Source organism: Cavia porcellus, unplaced genomic scaffold, assembly GCF_034190915.1.
Source record: "Cavia porcellus strain 051 isolate PalLab524CR breed Dunkin Hartley unplaced genomic scaffold, mCavPor4.1 scaffold_1, whole genome shotgun sequence".
NCBI lineage: Eukaryota > Metazoa > Chordata > Mammalia > Rodentia > Caviidae > Cavia > Cavia porcellus.
In genome coordinates, this window is record NW_026947484.1 from 233,898,216 (window position 1) to 233,924,062 (window position 25,847).

The 25,847-nt window shown below is 43.6% G+C and overlaps 1 protein-coding gene and 1 long non-coding RNA gene across 2 annotated transcripts in view; both read left to right on the plus strand.

The window, feature by feature from the left end:
• Positions 1-25,847, plus strand: part of Slc5a6 (solute carrier family 5 member 6) — a 68,965-nt gene that overhangs the window by 29,765 nt on the left and 13,353 nt on the right. The gene's annotated exons all lie outside the window — the stretch shown is intronic.
• LOC134474622 (uncharacterized) lies at positions 10,602-13,882 on the plus strand. The gene is made up of 3 exons (XR_010045512.1): positions 10,602-10,736; positions 11,626-11,878; positions 13,715-13,882. It is a non-coding gene; the product is annotated as an uncharacterized LOC134474622 (long non-coding RNA).

Below are 25,847 nucleotides of genomic sequence, written 5' to 3' on the forward strand. Positions count from 1 at the left end.
GAGCCCAGGTGTTATTTGTGATAGTTCCTATGCAATCTGAGTTTTGTTCATAAGTCTTTCCCTACACCAATGTCTTCAAGAGTTTCATCTACTCTATCTTCCAGCCGATTGAATGTTTCCATTTTAATATTAAGATCTTTGGTCCATTCTGATTTTAGCTTCGTACATGTTGAAAGATATGGGTGGTGAAAATTCTAAGATGTGGGTCTACTGGGAAGATATATAAGTAATTGGGTGTCTGTTCTCAGAGGGGAAGGTGGGGCTCTGTCTCTGCTTTCCCTTGCTTTCCAGCCACCATAAGGTTCTTGTTGCATGAAATTCTCTGTGTCATGATGCATTGCTTTACCATAGACCCAAAAGCAATGGTACCAACAAACCATGGACTAGTCCCTCCGAATCTGTGAGCCAAAATACACCTCTCCTTTTTTTAAAATGTGTTATCTCAGGTATTTTGTTACTGTGATGGAATGCTGGCTAACATATTTATATTATATGTGTCACTAAAGTTTTATGAAAAAATGCCCATAAGGTATAGTCAGAATCTTCTGATCCCACCTTCCTTACACTTCCTAAATAATTCAGCCCTAATGCCATTGTACGGAGCAGAGCAAAGTGGGTATTCGTGCTGTTTGCTGCAGCATATGAGGAACTCCAGTGAGTGCAGTGAGAAGCCCAGTGTAGGAGGGCACAGCCTGAGCAGAAGAGGAAGCCAGCACTCTGGAGAGGCAGCCTGCTCTGGGGCATTGGCAGCAGATGAGGGATGTCTGCCTGGGATGGGAGCCTAGTGTTGTGTGTGGGCACCTGAGCTAAGTGACCAGCATCAGAGCCCAAGCCAGTGTGTATGCGTGTGTGTGGAGTGGAGGGTGAGAAGACAGAGTGAAGAGGACATCTACACATGGAGAAGCTGGACCTTCCCTCCTTCCAGCTGGGAGCCCAGTGGGTAAGAGAGGCAGCATATGGAGGAGCTAGAAGGGCCATCAGAGCTGAAGAGGGGTTTGAAGATATCCAGATAGGGGCTGGCCCATACAGACAGCTGTGCAGGAGACTGGGGTGGTGCTTTGGCTACAAACAGGGAAGAATCAGGTATATTAAGGATAAAACAGGCCATGTTGCTTCCCACTAGAGAAGGGTACTGTGTGTGGAGAAGGGAGAAAGCAAGAAAAACTATCGTCGTGAATAGACCGGAGATATTGGCATGTATTCAGAGCTGTCAGCATTTTCATATAGACATAAAAACCAACAGGCATGCAGAAGGTCTGAGAGCAATGAAATCAACTACTTTGTGCCTAAATTTTGGCTTCTAAACACCACTGTCTGCTAAAACAGCCATGGCTAAGCTGGGTGTGGCGGTGCCTGCCTATAATACCAGCACTCTGGGGGACTGAGACAGGAGGACCGCAAGTTGATTCTCACTTGGGTAATTTAATGACTTAGTGAAACCCTGTTTTAAAATAAAAATAAAAAATAAAAAAGGGCTGAGGATGTAACTCAGTGCAAACTCCTTGGATGCAAGCCTAGTTCTGTTTTTAAAAAAAAAGCCCATGACTATTGAAGAGAAATAAATGATTCTAAGGCAGGGGTAAAAGCACAAGATGTGCTTGGAACATCTTATACAAGGAAGCAAAGTACTACTCAAAGGTTGATAAGATCGTCTCTCTCAGAGGCACAGGAAGCCAGCTGGCCAAATTCAGGAGCAATTTGAACTTTGAAGTTTACAGGATTATAACCCACTGAATAAAAATGAAAAACAAGGGTCAATGCTGATAAAAGTAAGTGAATAAATGAGAAGTCAAATGAAGCATGATGCATTCACATAGTTTCAAATAGATTCCTTGACACAAAATGCTTATTAAGGGCTGGGGATTTAGCTCAGCGGCATAAGCACCTGCTCGGCAAGCACGAGGTCATGAGTTCGATCCCCAGTACCAAAAAACAAACAAACTTATTAATTACAAAGAAAAGAAAGAACTTTGTTGTGAAGAAGCCTGCAGATGCCATCTTAATGAAGTGATCCAGTAGGAGAGGGATAAAGCAAAGCTACAGATGAGAAAATCTCTCTCAGAGATGCATAATTTGAATCTGACCATAAGAAGACATCAAGCTGGGTGTAGTGGTGCACACCTGTAATCCCAGCATTCAAAAGGCTGAGGCAGGAGGCTCTCTGAGAGTTCAAGGCCAGCCTGGGCTGCATAGTGAGTTCAAGGCCACTCTCAACAGCAAAGTAAGAACCTGTCTCAAAAAACAAAAACAGGATTGCCATTACCAAAATAAATAAATATATAAACCCAGACTAACAAAAAAGAAAATCAGAATGACCCAATGGGACGACATTCTACAGGATAACTGGATAGTAATCTTGAAAAGTGTGAAAGTCATGCAAATGAAATCAATAGAAGATTGAGGTAATATTTTAGGCCAAAAGAAACTATAATGGCAGGCAATGTAAACGCGATATGTAAGTCTGTCCTGTTGTTATAAAGGACATTATTGGGACAATAGGTGAATTTAACTGGGATTTGAGGGTTATCTGGAAATGACATGGTTTCTCTTTTTGTTGACAGCTGTTTTGTGGTTGTGTAGTACGATAATTTTTTTCTTTGTGGTACTAGGAATTGAACCCAGGGCCTTTACATTGAGTTACAACCCCAGCACTTTTTGGTTTTTATTTTGAGATAGGGTCTTTCTCTAAATTGCCCGAGCTAGACTTGAACTTGTGATCCTCTTGCCTCAGCCTCCTAGAGTGTTAAAATTATAGATGTGTAAGGGTCCTGTTGATAGGAAATATGCGATAAAATTGATTATGTGCGTGGCCTATTGATATATTGCTACTCATGGTCTGAAAAATACCATGGTGCTGAGCATAGTGGCCCACTCCTGTAATCCTAGCATTTTGGCAGGCCTAGGCAGGAGAATTTCAAGTTCAAGCCCAGACTGGGCAACTTACCAACTTAGTGAAAACCTGTAATAAAATAAGAACAATTTAAAATCTGGTGATGTAGCTCAATGTAAAGGCCCCAGGTTCGACTCCCAGGACTGCAGAGACAAGCAACAACAGCAAAAGCCCACCACAGTGTTCAGTGTCCTCTCCAGGTTTGATCTGTTCCTTACCTCATCGCCCAACAGTTCTGCGCCCTCCACAGCTTTCGTAGGGGCCACACCTGTGCAGCCACTTCTGGCTGCTCCTCTTCCCATGCAAACAAAGGGGTCATCAAGCTGCAGCCCTGGCTACCAGCTTTAGTGGCCCTTTGCTCCCAGAGCAGAAAGCTGCTCATTCTACCTCGGGTGGCATCTGAGTGTCGTGAGATCACCTGGCCACCTCCAGGTAGAGGGGAAGCCTTCCAACACTTCTGGGGGTCGCTAAGCCGCTGTAGGGGCTTTGGCTCCCAAGAAATAAGCCGTTAGGATTGATTGAGGGGAAATGATCAGCTTTAAGTTGTAGATATGAGCATGAAAGACATTTAGAAGTACACAGAGACACAGAACATTTCCCGACTACAGATGTTCTTTGAAAGAATTACTGGAGGAGGCAGTTTCAGGAAGCATCAGAAGAAGCTGTTAAAGGGAAAAATAAATGATGTAATCAGTGACACTTACTGTTGATTCAGGATAATAGAATTGAAATCCAAGATAATATTAACACTAGAAGCTAGGTAAGGTAGTGCACACCTGTGATCTCAGCTGAGGCAGAAGGATCAAAAGTTGAGTACTACCTGGGCAGTTAGTAACTTAACGAGACTGTGTCTCAAAATTTACAATTTTTTTTTCTGGTACTGGGAATCAAACTCATGACCTTGCACTTGCCAGGCAGGCACTGTGCCACTGAGCTATATCCCTGGCCATGTCTCAAAATTTAAAAAGGCGGCTGGAGATAGTAACATAGTACAAGGCCCTGGCTACGAGCTCCTCTATCACCGAAAAAGATTTAAAATTTTTAAACAGAAAAATAGTAAATTGAGCTAAGATCCCCTTTTTTTCCCCTAAGGAACTGGTTAGGGTGTGAATAAAATATTTAAAAGACAACTGTAGAATATGGGAATTCGGGACATCACTTCTGTCCCACAGAAATTTAATCATTAACAGGCTTTGACATAGTGGGGCTCCTTGAAAAGCAAAGAAGACATGAAGGGATTTTCCCCTTCCTTAATCATTAGCTCTAGATGAATCCACACAAGCTGGTGGTATCAAACTAGCTCAAGAGCGTGATATCCTGGAGCAGGCTGATAGAGCCTGCCAAAAGTCCGGCCATGGGTGAGAGGTTAGACAAACATCAAGAGCTCAAGGCACCCACCTAAGAGGAAAGGGGGACCTATTTTCTCTGAAGTAGGTCAGCATGACCCACTTGTCCAAGAACAATGACCCTGCAGGAAGCAAAATATGTACCTTGGAAGACCCAGTTGATCCTGTAAACACAGCCTGAGACCCCATGCAGAGCAGCTGCTGCTTTGGTGCCTGTCCGAAGGTGTGTCTCTCTCCCTGAAAGTCTATCTTTGTGCAGGAAACCCTACCCATACTCCGCGCAGTGGTCGTTAAATCTTGTCTGAAATCTTTTGTCAAAGACGGAAGAATCAGGCGTGTTGCCAGTTCTTTGTGGCATCAGGACCTGGCTTCCCACTAACACTTCCATACTAGCAGAGCAAAAATGGAACAAAAGGAAGGCATGGTAGCACAGGTTTAAAAGCGCTACGGGGCACGCCTGTGATACCAGCACTTGGGAGGCTATGACCCCAAATTCAAGGCCAGCCTGGGCTACCTATGGAAAGCCCGTCTCAGAAAAACTACTGCTATTACTCCATACTATACCAACAAAACCCACCACCTAACGGGAACAAGAACATCTTGAGTGATCCAGACGAAGCTGGAGAAGAAGTAGGACAGAATGCAAAATAAAAATGCTGCTTAATAACAACAGGCCCCACTAGCCTGGGGCGTAGCTCTCTGTAACGTGACATCGGCCCATCTTGGTACTGGACCTGGAGAAACAACTTCTCTCTCCAAGAGTAACTTCTATGTTCTCCTCCTCATTCCAGAGATAAACCTCCTGCCTCCTTTATGGGCATGCACAGAGCTCTCTCCAATCCCAAGACTCCACAGTCACCCCAGCCTCCACCCCCAGCCCCCAGTAAATCTTTCTGTGTTCTGTTTCACACAGGCAGATGCTTCTTCAAATCTGCGGTTAATATGTCATTTTGCCCACCTCCCAAACTCCTCCCCCAGCCAAAACTGGTAAAAGTAATTCCACTTCCTTGTTCTAGCTGAGAGTCGCTGCACCCCTACAGTGCTCTCCCAGGCCCTCATTAAAGGCCTCTTCCTACTTTGTCTCCTTCTTATCTTTCCTGCATCACTTCGGATTGAGCACCAAAAACACTCAATAAGAGAGGAACACATCCACGCAAATCCATAATCTCAGTATTTATGAATACGTAAAAATAAAACAAACAAGTCATAGATTTCTGATCTGTTAACACCTGACCATTACTTATTTTAAAAGATATTCTTAAAGAAAAGTGAGGTGGTACATTCCTGTAATCTCAGCTGCTGCAGAAGGAAGATCCCAAGTTTAAGACCAGGCTGAGCAATGTAGACAGCTCAGTCTCTGAACAAAAATACAAAGAGCTGAGATATAACTCTCCCCTGATTTCAGTCCCTAATACCAGAAAAAAGAAGGAAAGGAAGAAAGAAAAGGAAAAAGAGGACCAGGGATACAGCCTAACGGCACAGCACCTGCCTGCCTGGCAAGGGTGAGGTCCTGAGTTTGAGTCCTGGTATGAGAGAGAGAGAGAGAGAGAGAGAGAGAGAGAGAGAGAGAGAGAGAACAGCACAGAATTATTGAAAATAAAGGGATGAAAAAAATACTAAAAGTAACAATAAGAAGGAGAAGTAGTAGCAACACTATCAGACAAAACAGGATTCAAAGCAGAAAACAGTCCAAAAATGGCATCTTGTGTGACTTAAAGAAAAGACTGGATTTGGGTGCCCAATAATAAAACTAGTTAAAATCTGTATTAAATGGCTGGGGATTTAGCTCAGTGGCATAAGCACCTCAGTGGCAAGTGCGAGGTTGTGAGTTTGATCCCTGGTTCCAAAATAAAAATAAAGAAATACAAAATTTTAAAAATCTGTATTAAGGCTCTTGCTGAAAGCAATTCAAATGCTGGTGTTTTTTCTTTCCATATTGAGAAATGAGCCCAGAGTCTCCACACTGCACTTCATCCTAAAACTTTACTTTTAGGTAGAGTCTCCCTAAATTACTAAATTGCTCAGGCTGGGCTCAAACCTGCAATCCTCCTGCCTCAGCCTCCCAGAGTGCTGGAACTACAGGAGCTTACCACCATGCCTGGATGACTAAGACACTTTAAAAGCTTCTTCAAATTAGCAGCTAGCTACTAAGAGGTGAAGGCTTCACTAGGTCAAAGTCTAAGAGACAGCAAGAATCCAGGGTGCTGAGAGGAGCCCTGAGGCTGCTTTTGTTCTCGGGACTTCTGCAGATTGGCTGAAACTGAGTTTAGCTTTCAATAGCTTCAGTTTGGACAGAGATCTAGTAGAGGGGCTGCCCAGACACGCAGACAGGCTCCACCCCGAGCCTGGAAACCCGAAGGACAATACCATTAGGACCAGGACCGCAAGAAGATGAGTTTTACAGCCAAGCAGAGCAGTGCGAAAAGATCAAGAAAAATAAAAGGCACAAATAATTCCAGAAACAAAACTATTAAATAATCACAGATACAGTAAACATTAAAATGCTTGGAGTATACTATTATGCCTGTAATTTTGAAACTTCCGATAAAATGGCCAAAGCACTAGAAAAGTACCATGTACTAAAATAGAGGTAGGAAGCTGGCGAGATGGCACACGGCTGTGATCTCAGTGCTTAGCAGGCTGAGGCCGCAGGTGCGAGGGACCATTTTCTGCTGCAAAATAAAACCACCAATTGATAAACTGGTTAATTATAGTAACTGAGGATATGTTAATCAGAAGAGGAGTTAGTTTTACAATAAGCTTTTAAGCCAGATCATGCTATTTCTTATATAGCATGAGAACTCATGGCAATCTTCCTGCCTCAGCCTCCAGAGTACTGGGATTACAAGCCTGTACCACCACACCTGGCTTTTTTTTTTTTTTTTAGACGTGTGTTGGGAGTGGTTGCAGCTGGAAACTGACCTGGAACAGGACCATCCAAGAACAAAGAGCACCCAGGGCAGGCCACATGAAGAAGCTGCTTCGGCCCAGACAACACCTAGCCCCAAGACAATCTGAGCAGTGGGTTGCGAGGACAACAGGGTGACATTAAATTGCTAAACGATATAAATAAAGGCCTCTTCAGAGAGAGGCCAGCTCCTCTCCTCCCATCAGGAGGATAAGGGCTCCACCTGGCCCTAGCTCGGTTTCTTCTGTATTTTTTCATCCTCTCATGGTCCTTTGCCCCAAGAACCTCAAGGGCCGCGTGGGCCGTGGCAGTTTCCCTGTGTAATTCAAACTGGTTTTGAACTCACAGTGTAGCCCACGCTGACCTTGAACTCACAGCAATCCTGCCTCAGGCTCCGGAGAGCTGGGATTATAGGCATGAGTCACCACACCCGGCTATAAATCTTAGTATGAATGTTAGTACAATAATCATGATCACGCCAGTAGCTGGCTGAGAAGTTGCTTCACATGACTCAGCATTCCTGCACAAGAAAATCTAGTGTCACTGGGCAGTATCACTGCTAGCACATGCCTATAATCCCAGCATTTAGGAAGCTGAGGCAGGAGGATTACAGCAAGGTCAAGGCCAGCCTTGGACTACATAGTGAGACCCTGTCTCAATGAAACAAAACAAAATAAAGCAAAGTAAAACAAAACCAAACACGTGCTCTCTAGTTTTTGTAGAAAACATGGCCTTGTTCTGTGCCCCCCTCCCCCCAGTCTACAAGGCTTCAGTGTACACAGTGAGGAGCCATGTTGTTTGTGGTTCCCAGGTAGGCAGGCAGTTAGGCAGTAGCGGACCTTGAGGACAACGCTGTATGAGGGCCTAAACAGACCACAGCCGTGATGCCTCTGTGAGCTCCACCGCACAGACGCCTGGAGGCCCCACTTGCTCATCCTGACCCTCAGGTACCCAAAGGAGGCACCCAGCATTCAGAGCTGGGCCCACACCAGTGATTCAGAAGGGCAGCTTTGTATACAAACCCTCCTACCCTGGGCTGAGCCCCAGTTAGATTCTTCTGTGATTAAGGCCCTTGAGAGAACAGGTTCTACCTGAAAGGAACAAGAAAGCCATTCTTGAGATATTGATATTCCAGAGTAACCCTAAGAGAAATGTCCATGTAAACAAAACAGTGCTAAGTAAGCGTCACAGCTCCCTGAACCCCAGGAGTAACTTTTTCTTTTTCCTGGGTCAGGGTCTTGCTAAGTTACTAAATTGCTAAGGCTGGGCTCAAACTTGCAATCTTCCTGCCTCAGCCTCCTAAATGCTGGAATTATAGGCATGCACCACTATACCCAGCTCAGAAACAATTTTTGTGTGCATAAAAATGTGTCTAGACCTGTCCTCCAAACAGATGTCTTTGTGACAGTGCCTGGCCCCTCTATGTCTACCTCACAGTAATTTCTGCCTGTTTTTCTGTGTAGATATCAACATTTCTACCTGTGTTTCTACCTTGTGTATCTCTTTATTTTTTCTTTTTTGGGAACCTAGGACCTTAATACTGAACTATATACCAGCCCTTTTTATTTTTGGAAACAGGGTCTAACTAAGTTGCTAAATTGCACAGGCCAAGTTTATACTTGCGATCCTTCTGCCTCAGCCTCCCTGAGTGCTGGGCTCACCATGCTCTGACAAGTCTGCATTCTGTCATCGAAGGCACAGAAGAACTGAGGACCAGAAAGTGAGAGTGGGTTCCTGCTGTGTCAGGACCACGTCCGGTGGTGACGTCATCACCCAGCCTGTTATTGATGTAACAAACAAATTGCCAGCTTTAGTCTCTAGCAAGAGAATCGGTCTTCATGCCAGTCACCTCACACACCCTGAGCTCTGATACCTTCCCGAAATGTGTAAAAGACAATAATCCCCAAAATAAAGAGGGGGTGGAAGAGGAAAAAAATAGGAAAAGAAGGGAGCCAAAGAGAAGCCCAGAGAAGTGCTTCAAGTGACCCCTGCCATTTCCCATAATGCCCTGGCACAAGGGAAGGCTGTGGATTGTAAAAAAATTATTTTCAGACTTACGTATATTCTACATATTTGATGCAAGTTTTTCTCCCATTTTTTGCCTTTAACTTTGATTATACGATTTTTTTTGTTGTTGTTCTTTTTGAGACAGGGTCTCGATATGCAGTTCAGGCTGAGTTTGAGCTCACTTTGTAGCCCAGGCTGGTCTCGAACTCACAACGATCCTCCTGCCTTAGCCTCCTGAGTGCTGGGATTACAGGTGTGAGCCACCACGCCCGGCTATAGGACGGGGGTCTCACTATGTTGTCCAGGCTGGCCTTGAACTCGCTGTGTAGCCCAGGCTGGCTTCTACTTTGTTATGAGCCTCCTGCCCCAGATTCCTGAGTGCTGGGATGCTAGGCATGATTTATACTATTTCTTTTAACAGAAGTTTTACAATTTTTTTTTCAGTTTTAAAGATTTTAAGAGAGAATTAAAGTATATTTTAATGCAGCTGGGTGATTTAGCAGACCATGTCTCAAAAAAACAATGCAAAAGGGCTGGAGCTGTACCTCAGTGCAAAAGCCTTGGGTTCAGTCCCCAGCACAATCTTTAAACAAATATAACCCGCATTTAAAACATCTGAAGTTGCCATGGGATCAGGGTTTAATTGCTTCCTGCTCCACATTTTTGTTTGTTTGTTTGTTTGTTTGTGACAGTCTCTTTATGTAGCCCAGGCTGGCTTCAAACTCATGGCAATCCTCCTGCCTCAGCCTCCATGTTTATTGGTTGAGTGATTGATTGTACTGGGGATTGAATCCAGGGAGCTTTAAGCTACACCCACAGCTCTTCCCTTTTGTTTTGAGAGACGCCTTATTTCACAAATTGCCTGATCTGGCCTCAAATTCGGGATCCTCCTGTTTCAATCTTTGGAATAACTGGGTGTGGGTAGAGGGAGTTTACCTCTCCTCCAGTGTTTAACCACTTCTGGTTTGGCATTCACTGAGGAAAGCTTCTTGTGAACTTGAACAGTTGGAGCCTTCTGGAATCCAAGTATCTTTATTGTATCATTTTTACTGCCGTCAATATAAAATTACAGCACTTTTTTTTTTTTTTTTTACAACACTGCTTTAAAAAGAAATACTGGAGTTAACCGATGGCAAGCGACCATAGCCTTGGAACAGAGATTCAAGTCCCTTTGAATGACATAGTCGCTGTGGAAGAGGTTACAGGAAATTTTAGTCACAGAACCAAAAAAAAAAAAAGGTAAGCGGAGGTCAGGAAGCGGGGTACAGAAAGCTGAAGGTTCCCGGAGTTCAGCTGCTTGTCGCATTCCCGCCTCTAGGGGGCGCGGAGTGCCGGGGTCAGCACGGTCCCAGGTTTATCGCCCAGCCCGCAGCGCTGAGTCAGGCGCATGCGCAGAGCTGATTGGACTAGGCTTTTTAAGACAGCTACGGCAGGCTTAGCTGTGCTGCAACGCTGGTCTCTGCACGGTCAGCCGGTCAGGCTGCGGAGCTTCGCGTGGACGCGGCCTCTGCAGAGAACTTCGTTCGCACGGACGTGGACAGCTTGTTGACTGTTAATTCTAGTGACACATTTTCTTAAGCTGCAGGTGAAGGACGCTTTGACCTTAGCAATTAAGTTTAGCAAACTGAGAACAAATCAGTCCGTGCAAATGAGGGACAACATGGCTTTCCGCGCAGACGGGCGCCTGCTTGGGGGGCCGTGAGCCACTGAACACAAAATCCCAGCCCTGGGTGTAGAAACTGGCTTATTTTGGAGCTGTGCCCAATAACGTCTAACCCGAGCCAGAAGCTTTAAATGTTATGGGAGCACATCTCTGTCTTTTACACTTTTGGGCTTTGTAACTTGCTTCAAAAGGGATTCTCCACCCCGACATTATGTTTAAAGTAATATAGGTTAAAACCCCTAAAACATTTTGTTTTCCTGCCTAAATGTTTACCGATTTTGATGTGATGGAACGGGAGGTTGGTTGGTTTTTTTCCCCCTTCACTGGGTAGACAATTATCTCAGGTGATATATCAAAGAAGCCACATCTTTACAGGTTTTTTTTCTTTCTTTCTTTCTTTTTTTGGTACTGGGGATTGAGCTCATGACCTTGCACTCGCCAGACAGGCGCTTATGCCACTGAGCTAGATCCTCAGCCCCTCTTCACAGATTTTAAGTGTCACTTCTTTTGTAAACTTCATTTGCACATATACATAGATCTGCTTCTATACTTTATTGTATCCCACCGATTTATTTATCGGTAATACTGTGGCCTGAACTCAGGGAGTCCTGACTTACTCTACCAGCCCCATTCCTCCTTTTCATAATTTTATTTTGAGGCTGGGGCACACTGAATTACGCCAGCTGGCTTTGACTTGTGATTGTCCTGCCTCAGTTTCCCAAGCAGCTGGAGCATGTACTACCATGCATGGTAGATTTATCTATTTTCAATCTCATCAGCTTTCTGTTATTAAATCTGTATTATTTTATAGGCTGATAGCACATTTTCCGTGAATGTTGGTTTTGGAGGACTCAAGCTGCATCTCCTCGACTATTTCACTTCCAGAAGATAATCGGAATTTCTGAGTTCCAATTTAAAAATCCTACGAAAATTTGGTTGGGATTGCTTTAAACTTATAAATCAATTTTATTGTCCTGGATGACAATAGAATAGAAACAGCTCAGCCTGGCACAGTGACCCACACCCATAATCCCAGCTCTCTGGGAGGTCAAAGGAGGAGGATGGTAAGTTTGAGCACAGCCAGGGCAACTTTGGTACACAGGGAGAGCCTGTCCCAGAATAAAAAGGAGGAAGCCAGGTTGCCTTTCCCTTGAGCCACGCCGACCATCGGGGCCCAGGCAAAGAGAAGCCAGACTGGGTGTCCTGTAAGCACACCAGGGTGCCAGCTGAGAATCAAGACTCCCAACACCCCCAATACAAAAGCTTCTAAATGTTTGCTTGACTGACTTTGCAGGACTAAAGGTGGATAATCTAAGTATCTATTATTAGGAGGATGACAGGTTACAGTATGGCAAATGTGGGGGATTTCCTTGTCTTGTTTTTGAAGTCCAAATGTTTTGTTCTTGCTGGTTTTTTTGTTCTGATTTATTGTTTTGTTTTATTCAATGCTCTGTTTTGATTGGCTCTATTCTGTTTTGTTTTATTTGATTTTACTATGTCTTAGGAAATAGATCACAAATTGTGAAGATAACAAGATATAGTAGCCATTGTTGGTGACCTATTGTCCTGTTTTGAGGTTCTGTACCATTTTTAAAACTTTTTTTTTATTATTTTGAAGGTAGTAGAATACAACAGAACAAGACAGAACAAAGCCAATTGAGACAGTGCAGTGAAATTGGTACAGAACCTCACAGCAGGTTACCAGGATAACAGGAATAGGTACCATAGTATATCTTGTTATCTTCACAACAGTTGTTCTTATAATCAGGTATAGCAAAATCAAACAAAATGCAGAACATTATAGAACGTATCAAAACAGAATATTGAATAGAGCAATACCATTAATCAGAGCAAAGCAAAACAGTGATAAAAATATTTGCCTTCAAAGAGATAGTAGAAGGAAATCCCCCCTATTTGCTGTATTGCATGTGGTCAACCTCCCAAGAGATGCTCTGGCTCCCATTTGATACAGGTGTGAAGTGAGTGGGGTGGGATGTTTGTGGGATGTTTGATTCTCAGCCGGGCGTGCCCGTAGGCTCACGGCTGCTTACCAGGGAGGCGAGCTGGTTTCCCAGCATCCCAAGTTCCAACATGGCGCAGATCCCTGGAGACGCTGGTGGTTCTCGCCCTGGGACAGCCCCAGCTTGCCCGAGCCACAGCCGCTTACCAGGGAGGCGAGCTGGTTGCTTTGGTTCTGTACCATTTTCACTGTTTTGTTTTGATTGGCTTTATTCTGTTTTGTATTGTTGGGTTTTATGCTCCTTAACAAAAGAAAAAGGGTGCAGCTCAGTGGGAGGCCACAGGCGCAATCCTCAGCACCCCAAATAAATAATCAGACCCCTAAAACAACATTTCCCACGTGACGTGAGTGCCCAGTACAAGCAACTGTCCCTGCAATCCCTTTGTGGGTGTGTGCTATTTGATTCTGACCTGTAACCTGGAAGAGGCTGCACTGAGTCTGAATTGGCCAACAGAGGTCCCCACAGATGGCTCTTGTTGTGGGGTCCCCCTGGTACTTCAGAAGGGCATTGTGACTTCAAGTGACAAGCAGGGCTTGGATGCAAAAAGCCCACTGAACCTGAGTTCATTGCAGAGCTTTGGTAACAGCCTCCCCTCCCACCTGATCACAGAGATGCTCCATGTCTACTCCGCACACTGTGCCGGCCAGGGCCAAGGCCCAGGAGGATCCTAGTGGCACCTGCTCACTAAAGCGGTCACAGATGGCTCGCTGCGGGAGAGCTGCACGCTTGTCAAGACTCAGTAGTGTTTTTTTCCCTCAAAACTGTGTTGGCCAGTTATACAGATATCATAATCACCTTGCTGTTGGATTTGATCTCTCTTCTGTGTTGTGACAGTTTAATTTGTTTGGTCTTTTCTCTTTCTTTCTTTTTTTTAGACAGGTTCTCACATTGTGGTTCAGGCTGGCCTTGAACTCACTGTGTAGCCCAGGCTGGCCTCAGACTCACAATGACCCTCCTACCTCAGCCTCCAGAGTGCTAGGATCACAGGTGTGCACCACCACACCTGGCTATTGTGACAGTCCTGACTCCTATTGAAATAAAGTCTTCCTTGTCATATTTAACAAGTATCTGGTGCAATTTTATTTTATGTATTTATTTGGTACCAGGGATCGAACTCATGACCTCACGCTCTCACATTTACCAGGCAAGCACTTGAGCCACTGAGCTAAATCCTCAGCCCTATTTTTTAAAAAACATTTTTTTGGAGACTACGTTTCTTTAGTTTTGAGTCCAGACTCAAACTCATGATCCTTCTGCCTCGCTCAGAGTGCTGGGTTTGTAGCTGTGTACTCTGCACTCAGCTTTTTAAATTTTTTTCCAGTATCAGGGATTGAACCCAGGGCCTTTGCACTGAGCTGTTTTTTTTTTTTTTTTTTTTTTTTTTTTTTGTAACAAGGTCTTGCTAAGTCAGTAATCCGTCCAGACTGGGCTTGAATTTATCATCTTCCTGCCTCAGCCTCCCATAGCGCTGGGGTTCCAGGTCTGTACCACCATGTCTGGCTTACACTTTGCTCTTGTGTGTATTCTCCAGAAACATATTTATTTGAATTCTTTGCCCATTTGTCAAAAAGGGGAATAATCTTTAATTCTGCTTCCTAATTTTAAGTGTAAATCATTCAGTTGGGCCTAGGCCTTGGGTTCTAGCTGCAGTACTGCAAAATAAATTTTTAAAAATAAAAGTTAAAAAAAAATTACCGCAGAGGATGTCTGAAAAAAAAAAAAGTACGAGGCTGGGGATTTTGCTCAGCAGCACAAGAACCTGGCTGGCATGCACAAGGTTGTGAGTTCAATCCCCAATACAAAAAAATAAGTAAAAGTAACTGCTATGGTTTGTGTCTGGATGTCCCCCTGGGTCTCACACCGTCATGGAAGACAGGCTATTCTGGAGAGAGCTGAATCTAGAGCTTGTAACTGATTCATGGTCCAGTGCTGAGATTGAATGTGAGTGCTGCTACCCCAGGTAGCCTGCATACAATATGAGGAACAGGAGGAGCCCCCCACTTTTGCTGTCTCCAGCCACCATAAATGGTCGTCCTTTGCATGTGCCACCCTGCCTCGGAACCAGTGGGTTATGAGCTGAAACTTCTACAAACTGTGTTAAATTAACCTTTTCTCCTTTAGCTTTGGGTGTTGAGTATTTTGTCTCAGCAACCAGAGACAAGTAACTAAGCCAGTAACCCGACTAATAATAGCGACAAATTGCTTGCTGCATATTTTGTAACACAACACTGTTTACACCAAGTAGAGAGCATCTGGTCTGGTGTTCAAAATACCAGTTTTTTACTGAGTTGTGAGTTTTTAAATGGTGGACTTTAGAATATGTGAAATATTTTTCAAGGAGGGAAAAATACCAGGAAAAAATCCAAAACAACATTTGCTTTTTTCTCCCCGCTAGACAGAGTCTCACTCAGCTGTCCAGGTGGCCATGGACTCACTGTGTGGCCCAGGCTGGCCTCTAATTCTCAGTGATCCTCCTGCCTCAGCTTCCCAAGTGCTGGGATTACTGGCATGTGCCACCATGCCCAGCGCATTTGCTTTGGAAACTAAATCCCAGCTCTGCCCCACATTCCTGGGCCCGTGGACAACTGCTTGACCGCTGAGACTTAGATTCATAACATGTAACATGGCAATAAGATTTGCCTTTTCTTCATCTCACTCGTAAACTTGCCTTTCCCCAAATACTTGGTGGCCAAAATATCCCATTCCCTTAGACCAAGATGCAGCAGACATGTTGCCCTGACCCAAAGACGGTAAGGCAAAGTTGTTTTTTTTTTTTTTCCTCAAAGTTTCTGAAGGAGATTCACATAGATACTGGGTCAGAATAAGGTTCTCTCAGGGGCTGGGGATTTAACTCAGTGGCATAAGCGCCTGCCTTGCAAGCACATGGTCGTGGGTTCAATCCCTGGTACTGGTAAAAAAAAAAAAAAGAATAAGATTCTCTCCTTCTGAAATTGTAACTTGTAAGGATCATGGGAGCCATAACTACTGGGGCCATCATTTCTATCACATGGAAAAACCACAGAGAAAATGAAGTTAACATGGAGGAGTTGTAGGCCTTTATCTATATTTCAATCAGGAGGCTGAGGCAGGAGGATCTCTGTGAGTTTGAGAACAGCCTAGGCTATGTAGTCGGTTCAAGGATATCATTTTAGGGAAGGCTGGACAATTTAAAGAGAACCTATCTCAAAATAAAATTATTTTATTTATTTATTTTTTTTTTTTGGTCTTTTTCGTTTTTATCGGTACCAGGGATTGAACTCACGACTGCCTGCTTGCAAGGCAGGCACTTATGCCGCTGAGCTAAATCCCCAGCCCCAAATTATTTTATTTTATATTTTATTTTATGGAGCTGGGGATTGAACCCAGGGCCTTTATATTTGGCTGCATCCCCAGTCTGTTTTCTTTCTTTTTTAAATTAGATTTTATTGGTACATTTTAGATATATGTAATGATTACATTCATCATAGAGAGTTTGTACCTGTACATGATATAATGTGATTTTTTTCCCACTCACAAAATAAAATTAACATTAAAAGGGTTGGGGGCATAGCTCAGTGGCAGAATGTTTCTTTAGTTCAATCACCAGTGCCAAAAACAAAGAAAAGAAAAAAAGTAAAAATGAAGCACACAAATAATGAGCTAGGTGTGGTGGTACACGCCATACGTCCCAGCATTCTGGGAAGGCAAAGCTGGGGACTGCAAATTTGAGCCCAGCCTGGGCAACTTAGCTAAAGGCTGCTTTAAAAAAAAAAAAAAAAAAAGGACGGAGAGAAGCGGGGAAGGAGGAGGAGAGAAAAGGGGAGGAGGAAGGGGAAAGGGGAAGGGGAGGTGAGGAAAGGAGAAGAGGAGGAAGAGGAGAGAGCAAGGAAGGAAGGAAGGAAGGAAGGAAGGAAGGAAGGAAGGAAAAATCTTTTGCAAATAGGAAGGGAGCCAGGAGAGGGAAGGAGAGAGATGCAGAAAGAATTACAGTGTGTTATGTCGTGAAGAACGCACTCATTATGTACTGCAAACATGTACAAACAAAATAAAAATTTAAAAAGGCAGCCATGAAGAAGTAGAGGTAGATGGCCAGGCATGGTGGCTCATGCTGGTAATCCCAGCACTTGGGGAGTTGAGACAGGAGTATTGTCACAAGTTCAAGGCCAGCCTGAACCACATAGTGAGATCCTGCCTCAAAAAGTCAGAGCAAGAGAGAGAGAGAGAGAGAGAGAGAGAGAGAGAGAGAGAGAGAGAGAAAGAGAGAGAAAGAGAGAGAAAGAGAGAAAGAGAGAGAGAAAGAGAGAAAGAGAGAAAGAGAGAAAGAGAGAAAGAGAGAAAGAGAGAAAGAGAGAAAGAGAGAAAGAGAGAAAGAGAAATAGAGAGAGGAGAGAGAGAGAGAGAGAGAGAGAGAGAGAGAGAGAGAGAGAGAGAGAATTTATTTTCAAGTAGATAAAGAGTTAGATCTTCATGCAAGAAGGCAGACAGTGCCAGGGAGGTATCTGCCTTGACTGTGAGTTTAGATAAACCTGTGTACAAACAGGTATGGTGGGGCACTCCTATAATCCTAGGCCTCAAGCTCAGGCAGAAAGACTGGCTCAGGAGGCCAGCTTGGGCACATAGTGAGTTCAAGACCAGCCTGAACTGCATAGTGAGACCCTGTCTCAAAAAACTCAAAATCTAAAAAGAAAGAAAGAAAGAAACAAACAAACAAACAACAAAGAAACAAAGAAAGAAAAAGAAAAATCAAGTCCCAGTCCAAGGAAGGAGGCCTTCAACGAACACATCTTTCCTGATATCACCAAGCTATAGACCTTGGCAGCCAGGAATGCTGTGTACCTTGTTTGGTGCTAGATGGCTGGGTGATCAGATTCAGAAGAGTATGTACAATGTGTAACCTTTAACATGTCATTTTGCTTTGGAAGAACATTTTAGATCTGAGACCTCACCAATGATTATAAAAGGTACTGCGCATTAAAATCTTTGTTTCTGACTTCCGGGAGAACATGGCGGACAGATAGCAGATACTACGGAGGCTCTCTGAAAGGCTTGGTTCAGAAGTCAGGAATGGTGCGGACTAAGGAGACATAAGCCGGTGGAGATATGCTCTGATGACTCAGGAACGAACTGGGCTGAGAGAAACCAATTTGGAATGCAGTCCTGGCGCTAAAACAGGAACAGAAAAGCCTCGGTGTAGAGGCTGGACCCCGCGCCATTGGAAGCCGCAATTTGGGTTTCCCGCCGTGCGGCTGGCTGCCTCTACATCGGCTCGGCGGGGAGAGAGACGCGCGGAAGCTCTGAGAACGGGAGTCTGTGAACGGAGTCGAAAACAGGACGGGCAGGGAGGCGTACACTGACTTGTGGTGAGGTGAGTGAGAGAAACTAACACTCTACCACAGTTTGACTCCAGCGGAGGACTTTCTGGGCTCGGGCAGTCCTGCGGGAGCAGGGCGCGGTGGCGACTCCAGCCACACATCCCCCTTTCGGACGGGATTGGTGAAAAGTGCCTGGCCTGCGTGACGCTGCCGGCGGACCCCGTAGGCTGGCCCAAACCATATCCCAGAGCCTGACAGTGGCCGGGAGGGGCAGGCCCCATGTAGGCTGCCTGATCTGCAACTTCCTGGTGTGCTGCGGTGGGTGGGAACACCTAACCAGAGCAATTCGATCAGGCTGTGGCTGACAGGGAGAGAAGCTGGGTCTCCTATGTAAGCTTGCATATATAAGGAACAAAGAATATGGGAAGAGGCAGCAACAAGAAGGGCTCCTCAGCCCCCAATTCTGAGAAACAGGCAATAGCGGACACTGCACCAATAGACATAAAGCGCCATATAGAGAGCCTCATAGATCAGTTCAGGAATGAAGTTATCAACGACCTGAAGCTAGAAGTAAGCAGAAGAGTTAGAGAAATGCTAAGCACCACCCAAGAAAAAACAGATGGTGGAATGGAAGAACAGAAAAAGAGGGGAGAATTGTTTGATGGAGAAAACAGAGAAAGCATAGAGTACATGAAGCAGGTTCAAAGGGACTACCAAGAAACCAAGAAGTCTATCCAAGACTGGCATAACAGCTTGAAAGAAACTAAGGACAGACTATCTGAACTGGAGGGCAGACTTGTAATATGGGAGAATGAAATGAAAAACTTCTTAAAAATAACAAAGAAACAAACAGCAATAATACAAAGACAAGAAGATGATAAGAGGATCCATAACTTAAGGATTAAGAACATAAAAGAAGAAGTAGGGACACAAACAAGTGAACTACAAAAGCTACTCACAGAAGTAATCCAGGAGAATTTTCCTAATTTAGCAAAAGGTAAAGATACTCAGATGTATGAGGCATACAGGACCCCAGATACCTACAACCCAAACAGAGCAACACCCAGGCATATAATAATAAAAATTCCAGAAATTCAATACAAGAACAGAATATTAAAAGCTGCCAGAGACAAGAAACAGATCACTTACAAGGGAACACCCATCGGAATTACAGCAGATTTCTCTGCACAAACCATCAAATCACGAAGAGTGTGGGGGGAAATAATTCAAGCTTTGAAAGATAATAATCTCTAGCCAAGATTGAAATATCCTGCACAACTGTCCCTGGAAATTGATGGAAAAACAAGGTGCTTCCAGGATAAAGAGGAACTGGGGGAATTTGCAACCACCAATTCAACTCTACAGAAAGTATTGCAGGATATTCTAAAAAAAGGAAAAATACAAAGAACCCAGAAATAGTGGCAGAGAGGCCACAACGAATGGAGCAGAGAACAAAATGAAGAAGACAAACTGACAGCTACTGACAGAAAAAGAGCTCAACAGAAATGAGGCAGAGAAGATTGGATGATAGGAACAGCTATTTTGGAGAAAATGACATCTTAATAGGTAATACTGATTTAGTATCATCTTGTTTTGAAGTCTCATCTAGCTTTTGTTCTTCTGTCTCCAATGGTCTAAATAGGTTGTATCTTATTGGATTTTATTATGATTATATAGTATATAATCAAAAACCTTTTAAAGACAAGGAGATTATACAGAAACCATTGTTCATTTTCTGTTAGTCGATTCTAAATACTCTGTAATGCTGTCATTCTCTTAAATGGTTTTACATTGTTTTGATATACTTAATGCTACAGTATACGAAGTTGTACTCAAGGATTTCAAGGAAAGAGTCAATATGGTAACTACTTTTGGGTCGGGATTATCTGGTGGTGAAACACTATTCTGCTTAAATGGTTATGTTTTGATCTGCGCTGTTTCACTGTTATGCCCTCTTTTATCTCAATCTCTACTCCATTATTTACTTTTTTATTTTTATCTGTTTAATTAAAGGGAAAAAAATAGCAGGATATAATATAGTAACCCACTTTGACTTTCTATTATCTCGATTTGAAGCCCTGTATTACTCTCACCATCTTGTTTTTGACTGATGTTCCCCTATTCTGTTTTGCTGGATAGTATCAGGTTCGAAAGTTTAGGCATCAGCTGTGAAGATAATGAGATTCATTATAACGCCCATTCTCATTGACTTTTATCTACTTTTGAAGACCTACAATGTCTCCAATGTTTTGGTTTTGTCGGTTTTGTTCTTTACTGTTTTGTTCAATTGTATTATAACTAATGATATAGGCAATTCTATTAGAGATAGCGGGAGGCATTATGGTAACCATTGTTGATCACCTTGTATTATGTTTTTACATTATGTATTATGTCCACCCTTTTGACTTGACCGATTCTGTTCTGTTATGTCACATTTGGGTTTTACTCTCTTCCAAAAAAGCAATAAGAACCGTGGGAGCAATGAAACCCAAAATGTGTAATAGTCATTGTACAAAAGAGAGGAAAAGAAAGTGCTCTAAACTATATAACTGCATGTATATTTAAGTGTATAAGATAGAAAATGATATCACAGAGTTTTATTGGATCATTGAACAGAACTGTTTGCAGTATCATTGTTGGAATGTCTACTCTACAAGCTTTAATTTTGTGACTTGAACAATTATTTCTAAGATGGCAATATGTAATCCATTAACTAGTGATTTCCTACTGTTCATTTTTTTTCTGTAAATCTGTATAACTTGTACCCTTTCACTGTTTTTTTTTTTGTCTTTTCTCCTTAAATAAAATTTAAAAAAAATAAAAATCTTTGTTTCTTTACTTTAAAAATATAAATAAAGGCAAGTTGGTGCCATGTGTGGGCCGCTGAGGGGGAGAACCTGATGCCAGCCTTTTCCCATGAGTCAATGCCATTCACAGACTGTGGGGGAGGAGAACAAGAAGCCCAAGCCACCCTGTGGGTCAGTACCACGCATGGGCCTCGGAAGGGAGAACCAGATGCCAGCCCCTTCCGGTGCCCACTGCCCGGGCTGGGAGACCAGAACAGCCCAGGCTCCCCCACCCCCGTAAGTGACCAGCTGATCCAGAGAAACACAGGCTACCGTGATAGCTCTTGGGGTAAAGTACAACTTAATATTGTAGTGTTCAGTGTTTCCCTGACTTTTCCAGTAGTCTGGTCATCTATTTCGGGGATAACAATACACAGTGTAGTGTATATGGGGGAATCTTCTTCTGCAGATGGTAGCCATTATTAATTGCCTATTATCTTGTTTTGAAGTCCTGTGTCATTGTTTAGGTTGGGTTTTACTCTGTTTTCTCTTGTCTGATTTCATTATATTCAATGGCATGGGCAGCTGTTGCAAAGGTAAGATATATTATGGTAGCCATTTTGGATTTACTGTTGTCTTGTTTTGAAATCCTTATTGTGTTCATTGTTTTGTTTTCATTAGTTCTATTCTGTTTTGTTTGATTTTTACTATGTCTGAAGGTGTGGGCAGCTATTTTGAAGACAAGAGGCATTATGTAACTATTGTTGATTTCCTATTGTTTTGAATATATCACTTACACTATTTTGTTTTGATTGGTTTTATTGTTTTATTTTGTTGCTTTTATTCTCTTGAAATAAAAAGTACAACAACAACAAAAAGAACTGAGGTAGCATCCCTGGATTCTTCCTTCAATATCTCAAAACGAAAGAGAAATAACAACACTAGCAGCAATAAAAGCCACTAAAAACAATGACACAAATCTCTGAGACGAGGCCAGCAAGCCTTTGTGTTAACAATGGAGCTGCACAGTGAAGTGCTGATTCAGCATGCACGAGGTCCTGGGTTTGATCCCCAGCAGCTCCATAAAAAATGAAGCTGTACATATTTATTTGCCCATGTCTCTGGAACTCTGGAAGAATGCACAAGGACCATGGTTGCTTCTAGAAAAGGAAAAGAGAGACTAAGATGACACCACGGGTTACTGATCTGATTTCTACATATGCCTGTGCACATATAACCTGTGCAAAGCATTTTAAGATGAGAAGCGTTACCTGTACATCAAACTTGTACTATTAAACACTTTGATAACTTTTGTTCATTGTAGAATGTTTAGAAATGAAACCAGTTAACTGTATTATCCACACTATGATCGAAAAGCGACAGCACACCCAGCACAGTTTGTAACAGCCAGATCTTGGAAACAACCTAAGTGCCCATCAACCGAGGAATGGATTAAAAAGATGTGGTATTTTTATACAGTGGAGCACCACTCAGCCATCAAGGATAAACTTGAGGCGTTTTTAGGTAAATGGATGCAGCTAGAGACCATATTCATAAGTGAAATAAACCAGACTCACACGTGTAAACATTGTATTGTCTCCCTAGAGAGAGAAGCTGAAAGAAATAATACAGACTTACATACAAACAGTTAAGACAGTTATACTACTGAGTTCTCTTAGTTCACTGAAAAGAAAGGTTTGTGCTAATATTGTTTGGACAACTGAATGCAGATAATCTTGTTCTATGAGTAACTAATTTAAAGATAGTAATACACAATACATTAACCACTGTTCCCTCTTAGTATCTTGTTTTGAAATTTTGCTTTATTTTTTTCTCTTTAAAAAAATAAACATAATGACAGCACAGATTCTATGGGTGCTAATGATATTTCAGGGTCGCCAACCCCGACTTCTGGGCTGAAGGGTGCCGGTCTCACTCCGATGATTGTGAACAGCATTCCTGTCCCATGAAATTGGTCAGCGAGGAAAACCACGCCTTCCGGTGAGCCAGGGGCAGCTGCCCTGAGGAGCAGGAAGATCAAGAAGCCAAACTTCGCCTTCCCCTGAGCCAGCCAGCGGGAGGGCTGGGAGACAAAAAGAGCAACACCCCCACTGCACCCCAACCCCACCCCCCACCCTTGGTGTGCAGTGGGCTTATCCGAGGAAGTCCGGCTGAGATGGTGGCGACTGAAGTGAAGAAAATAACTTAATGCTTGTGTTCTCTGATTGGCTTTGCAGGCCTAAAGCTGGTGTTCTGAGCATCTATTTGGAGGATAACAGTATGCAATATAGCAACTGTGGGGCATTTCCTTCTGTCTTGTTTTTGAAATCCAATGTTTTGTTCCATTTTACAGTTTTGTTTTATTCTGTATCTGGTAACCTGAGCAACGATTTTGAAGATAACAATGTGCAATATCATAACCATTGTTAAGTTCCTATCATCTTGTTTGGAAAACCTGTATAGCTGTTGCTCTGTTATCATTTTACTTTTTTTTTTGTTTGTTTGTTTGTTTGCTTCTTATTATCTGCTTTTTCTTTTTACTGGTAAGAGGAGAAATTGACCAGCAGGACAGCGCTTCCCACACAGACAGCTCAGATCTTGGGAGGCTGCCAGTGATGTGGAGCGGGTGGGGGAGCCCTCCCTGTGCTCCCTCTTAAGGCAGAGGCCTTCATAGGCGGGGTTTTTCAGAAGTGGCTGATCTAGGGTGTGTGATGCTGGGACTAAGGGTGCCTTGAGGGTCGGTGACCTACATGTAGTATAAGGGACAGAAAGAGGGCTGCTGGGTCACTTTGTTGCTTCTGCTGCTGCTGCTGCCAGCCTGCACTGCCATGTGTACTGTTCCCCCTTTGCGATCCCCCTCTGCCCCGCACCCTGCCTTAGAACCAGTTGACTATGGACTGAAACCTGTATAAACCGTGAGCCAAAATAAATCTTTTCTCCTTTAACTTGTGGGTGTTGGGTATTTTGCCTCAGCAATGAAAAAAGTAACTAAGACGCCTCCCAAGGCTGTGCACGGTGCCTGTGCTTCTTAAAGCGTGTGAATTTGGGAGGGACCTATACAGCTTTACAGGCTGGTGGATCTCATACTAAAATTGTTTTGCTACAGGGTCGGATAAGCTGTTTTGACTGAGCTTCGGGTCTACTAATGCTGCCATTTAATGACCTGTCAAGGGAGATTCAAAATTCTACCAGCTGACTCCTGAAGCAGCTTTCAGCAGCATAAACAAAACACCCAACTGCGAGAGGTATCCGTTATTTCACTTCACAGAACAGAGCATCTGGAGGAGAGAACTTGAGAGCTGCCTCGTTCGGAAGTTCTGCAGGGTCAGAGCCTTGGCTCCGTTTCTTGGCTGGCTGGTGATTTCCTCTTCCTGGTGACCTCTGCTGTGCCAAGCACCACATGATCATAAGAGATCATCAAAAGCAGGTAGTGCAAAGAGCTTCCCACACTTGCGCTCCCTTGTCCTCCTTCCCTGTCTGCCTGTCTCTTTTCACCCAGCCCAGAGTTTTCACAGAAGCACAGAGCAGCCAGTATCATACGGGTGCATATGTATGGTGGGTGATCCGGGAATCACAGTTTTGTATTACAGAATAAACCCAAATTCTCAGGGTCAGCTGGCTGAAATGAACAGGCAGTGAATTTTAAAAAAATACAACGTATGTTGTGCATGTTCAATCTGCAGTTTCTGTTTGTGTGATCTCGTGTTAGCAGTCTTTCCTTGGAGCCCTTCAGCTCCGTGGTGGCACTTACAGAAGAGTGAGACCTGCCACACCACCCTGTGGCCCTGACTCTGTGGCCAGGAACTTTCCAGAACTTTCCAGACCCCTTGGGACAGAAGATCAGGATGCCAGAGAAATGCTGAAGAGGAATGGGATGGAAACATTTCCTACACGAGTCGGAGCCACCTGGACACTATTTTTGTTTTCACATAAAGGAAGATTATGATGGGAGTAATGAACAGGCATTTCTGGGCCTGATTACAGTATGTGTACCAGGATGCCACTCACAGATGCTCCTTTGCCAGGGTACCAGCTTTCCACCATCAGTGAGCTGTCCTGCCCCAGCACCCTCAGGGAAACCACTGGCTCATCAGATACCATGAACTCTTTCCAAGAAACCCTGGAAATTCTGGCTGCCAGATGGAAACTGTGTGACATCTCTTTTAAGCTTGTCGCTCACAGAGAGAAAAACATGACATTTTTTCAGAGATATTACTGGGATCCTGTCTAGTAAACACGTTTTCTGAGGCTGACCGGAGAACGGCTCTTTGCTCTTGATGTGCAGCATAAATCTGGCAGAAATAAGAGCCATGCCACCGCCTCAACATTTGACTGCCTTGAAAATTTCTTCTGCCAGATTAAGTACTCTGACATCCTTAATCTTAGTCTCAGATGAAGTCTCTGGACAAGAGCAAAGTGCAGACAAAGTTTGTGCCAAGCCATGACATACATTGTCTGGAATCCATCAACCAGTACAGTCCTTTTTCCCAGAAGAAACCTCCTGAGCCTGGTTTTTACTGGTTTTCTGGTCTTCTGAGCTCTAACTAGGATCTCTCATACAGCATAGCCTAAGCTGTTCCAGCTGCAAGCTTCAGGCGACAACTCTGAACCTCTCAGAACTTTCCCCACAAATCATTCTTTAAAGGCTCTTGAGCCACCTGGTCAGGTACGGTCACAGCAACAACCCCATTCCACTGGTACCAAATTCTGTCTTGGTTACTTTTCTCTCATTGCTGAGACAAAACACTTAATGCCCAAAATTAGGGAAGGAAAATTTATTTAGCTCACAGTTTGTGGAGGTTTCATTCCATACTCTAAGGCAGAGGGGCAGCAGCTCATGGTGGTGGCAGATACCAAGAGCAAAAAGGGAGGAGCACACAGAGAAGACTCTTTCTGTCCTTTATATGCATGTAGGCCACACCCACTTGGATGTAG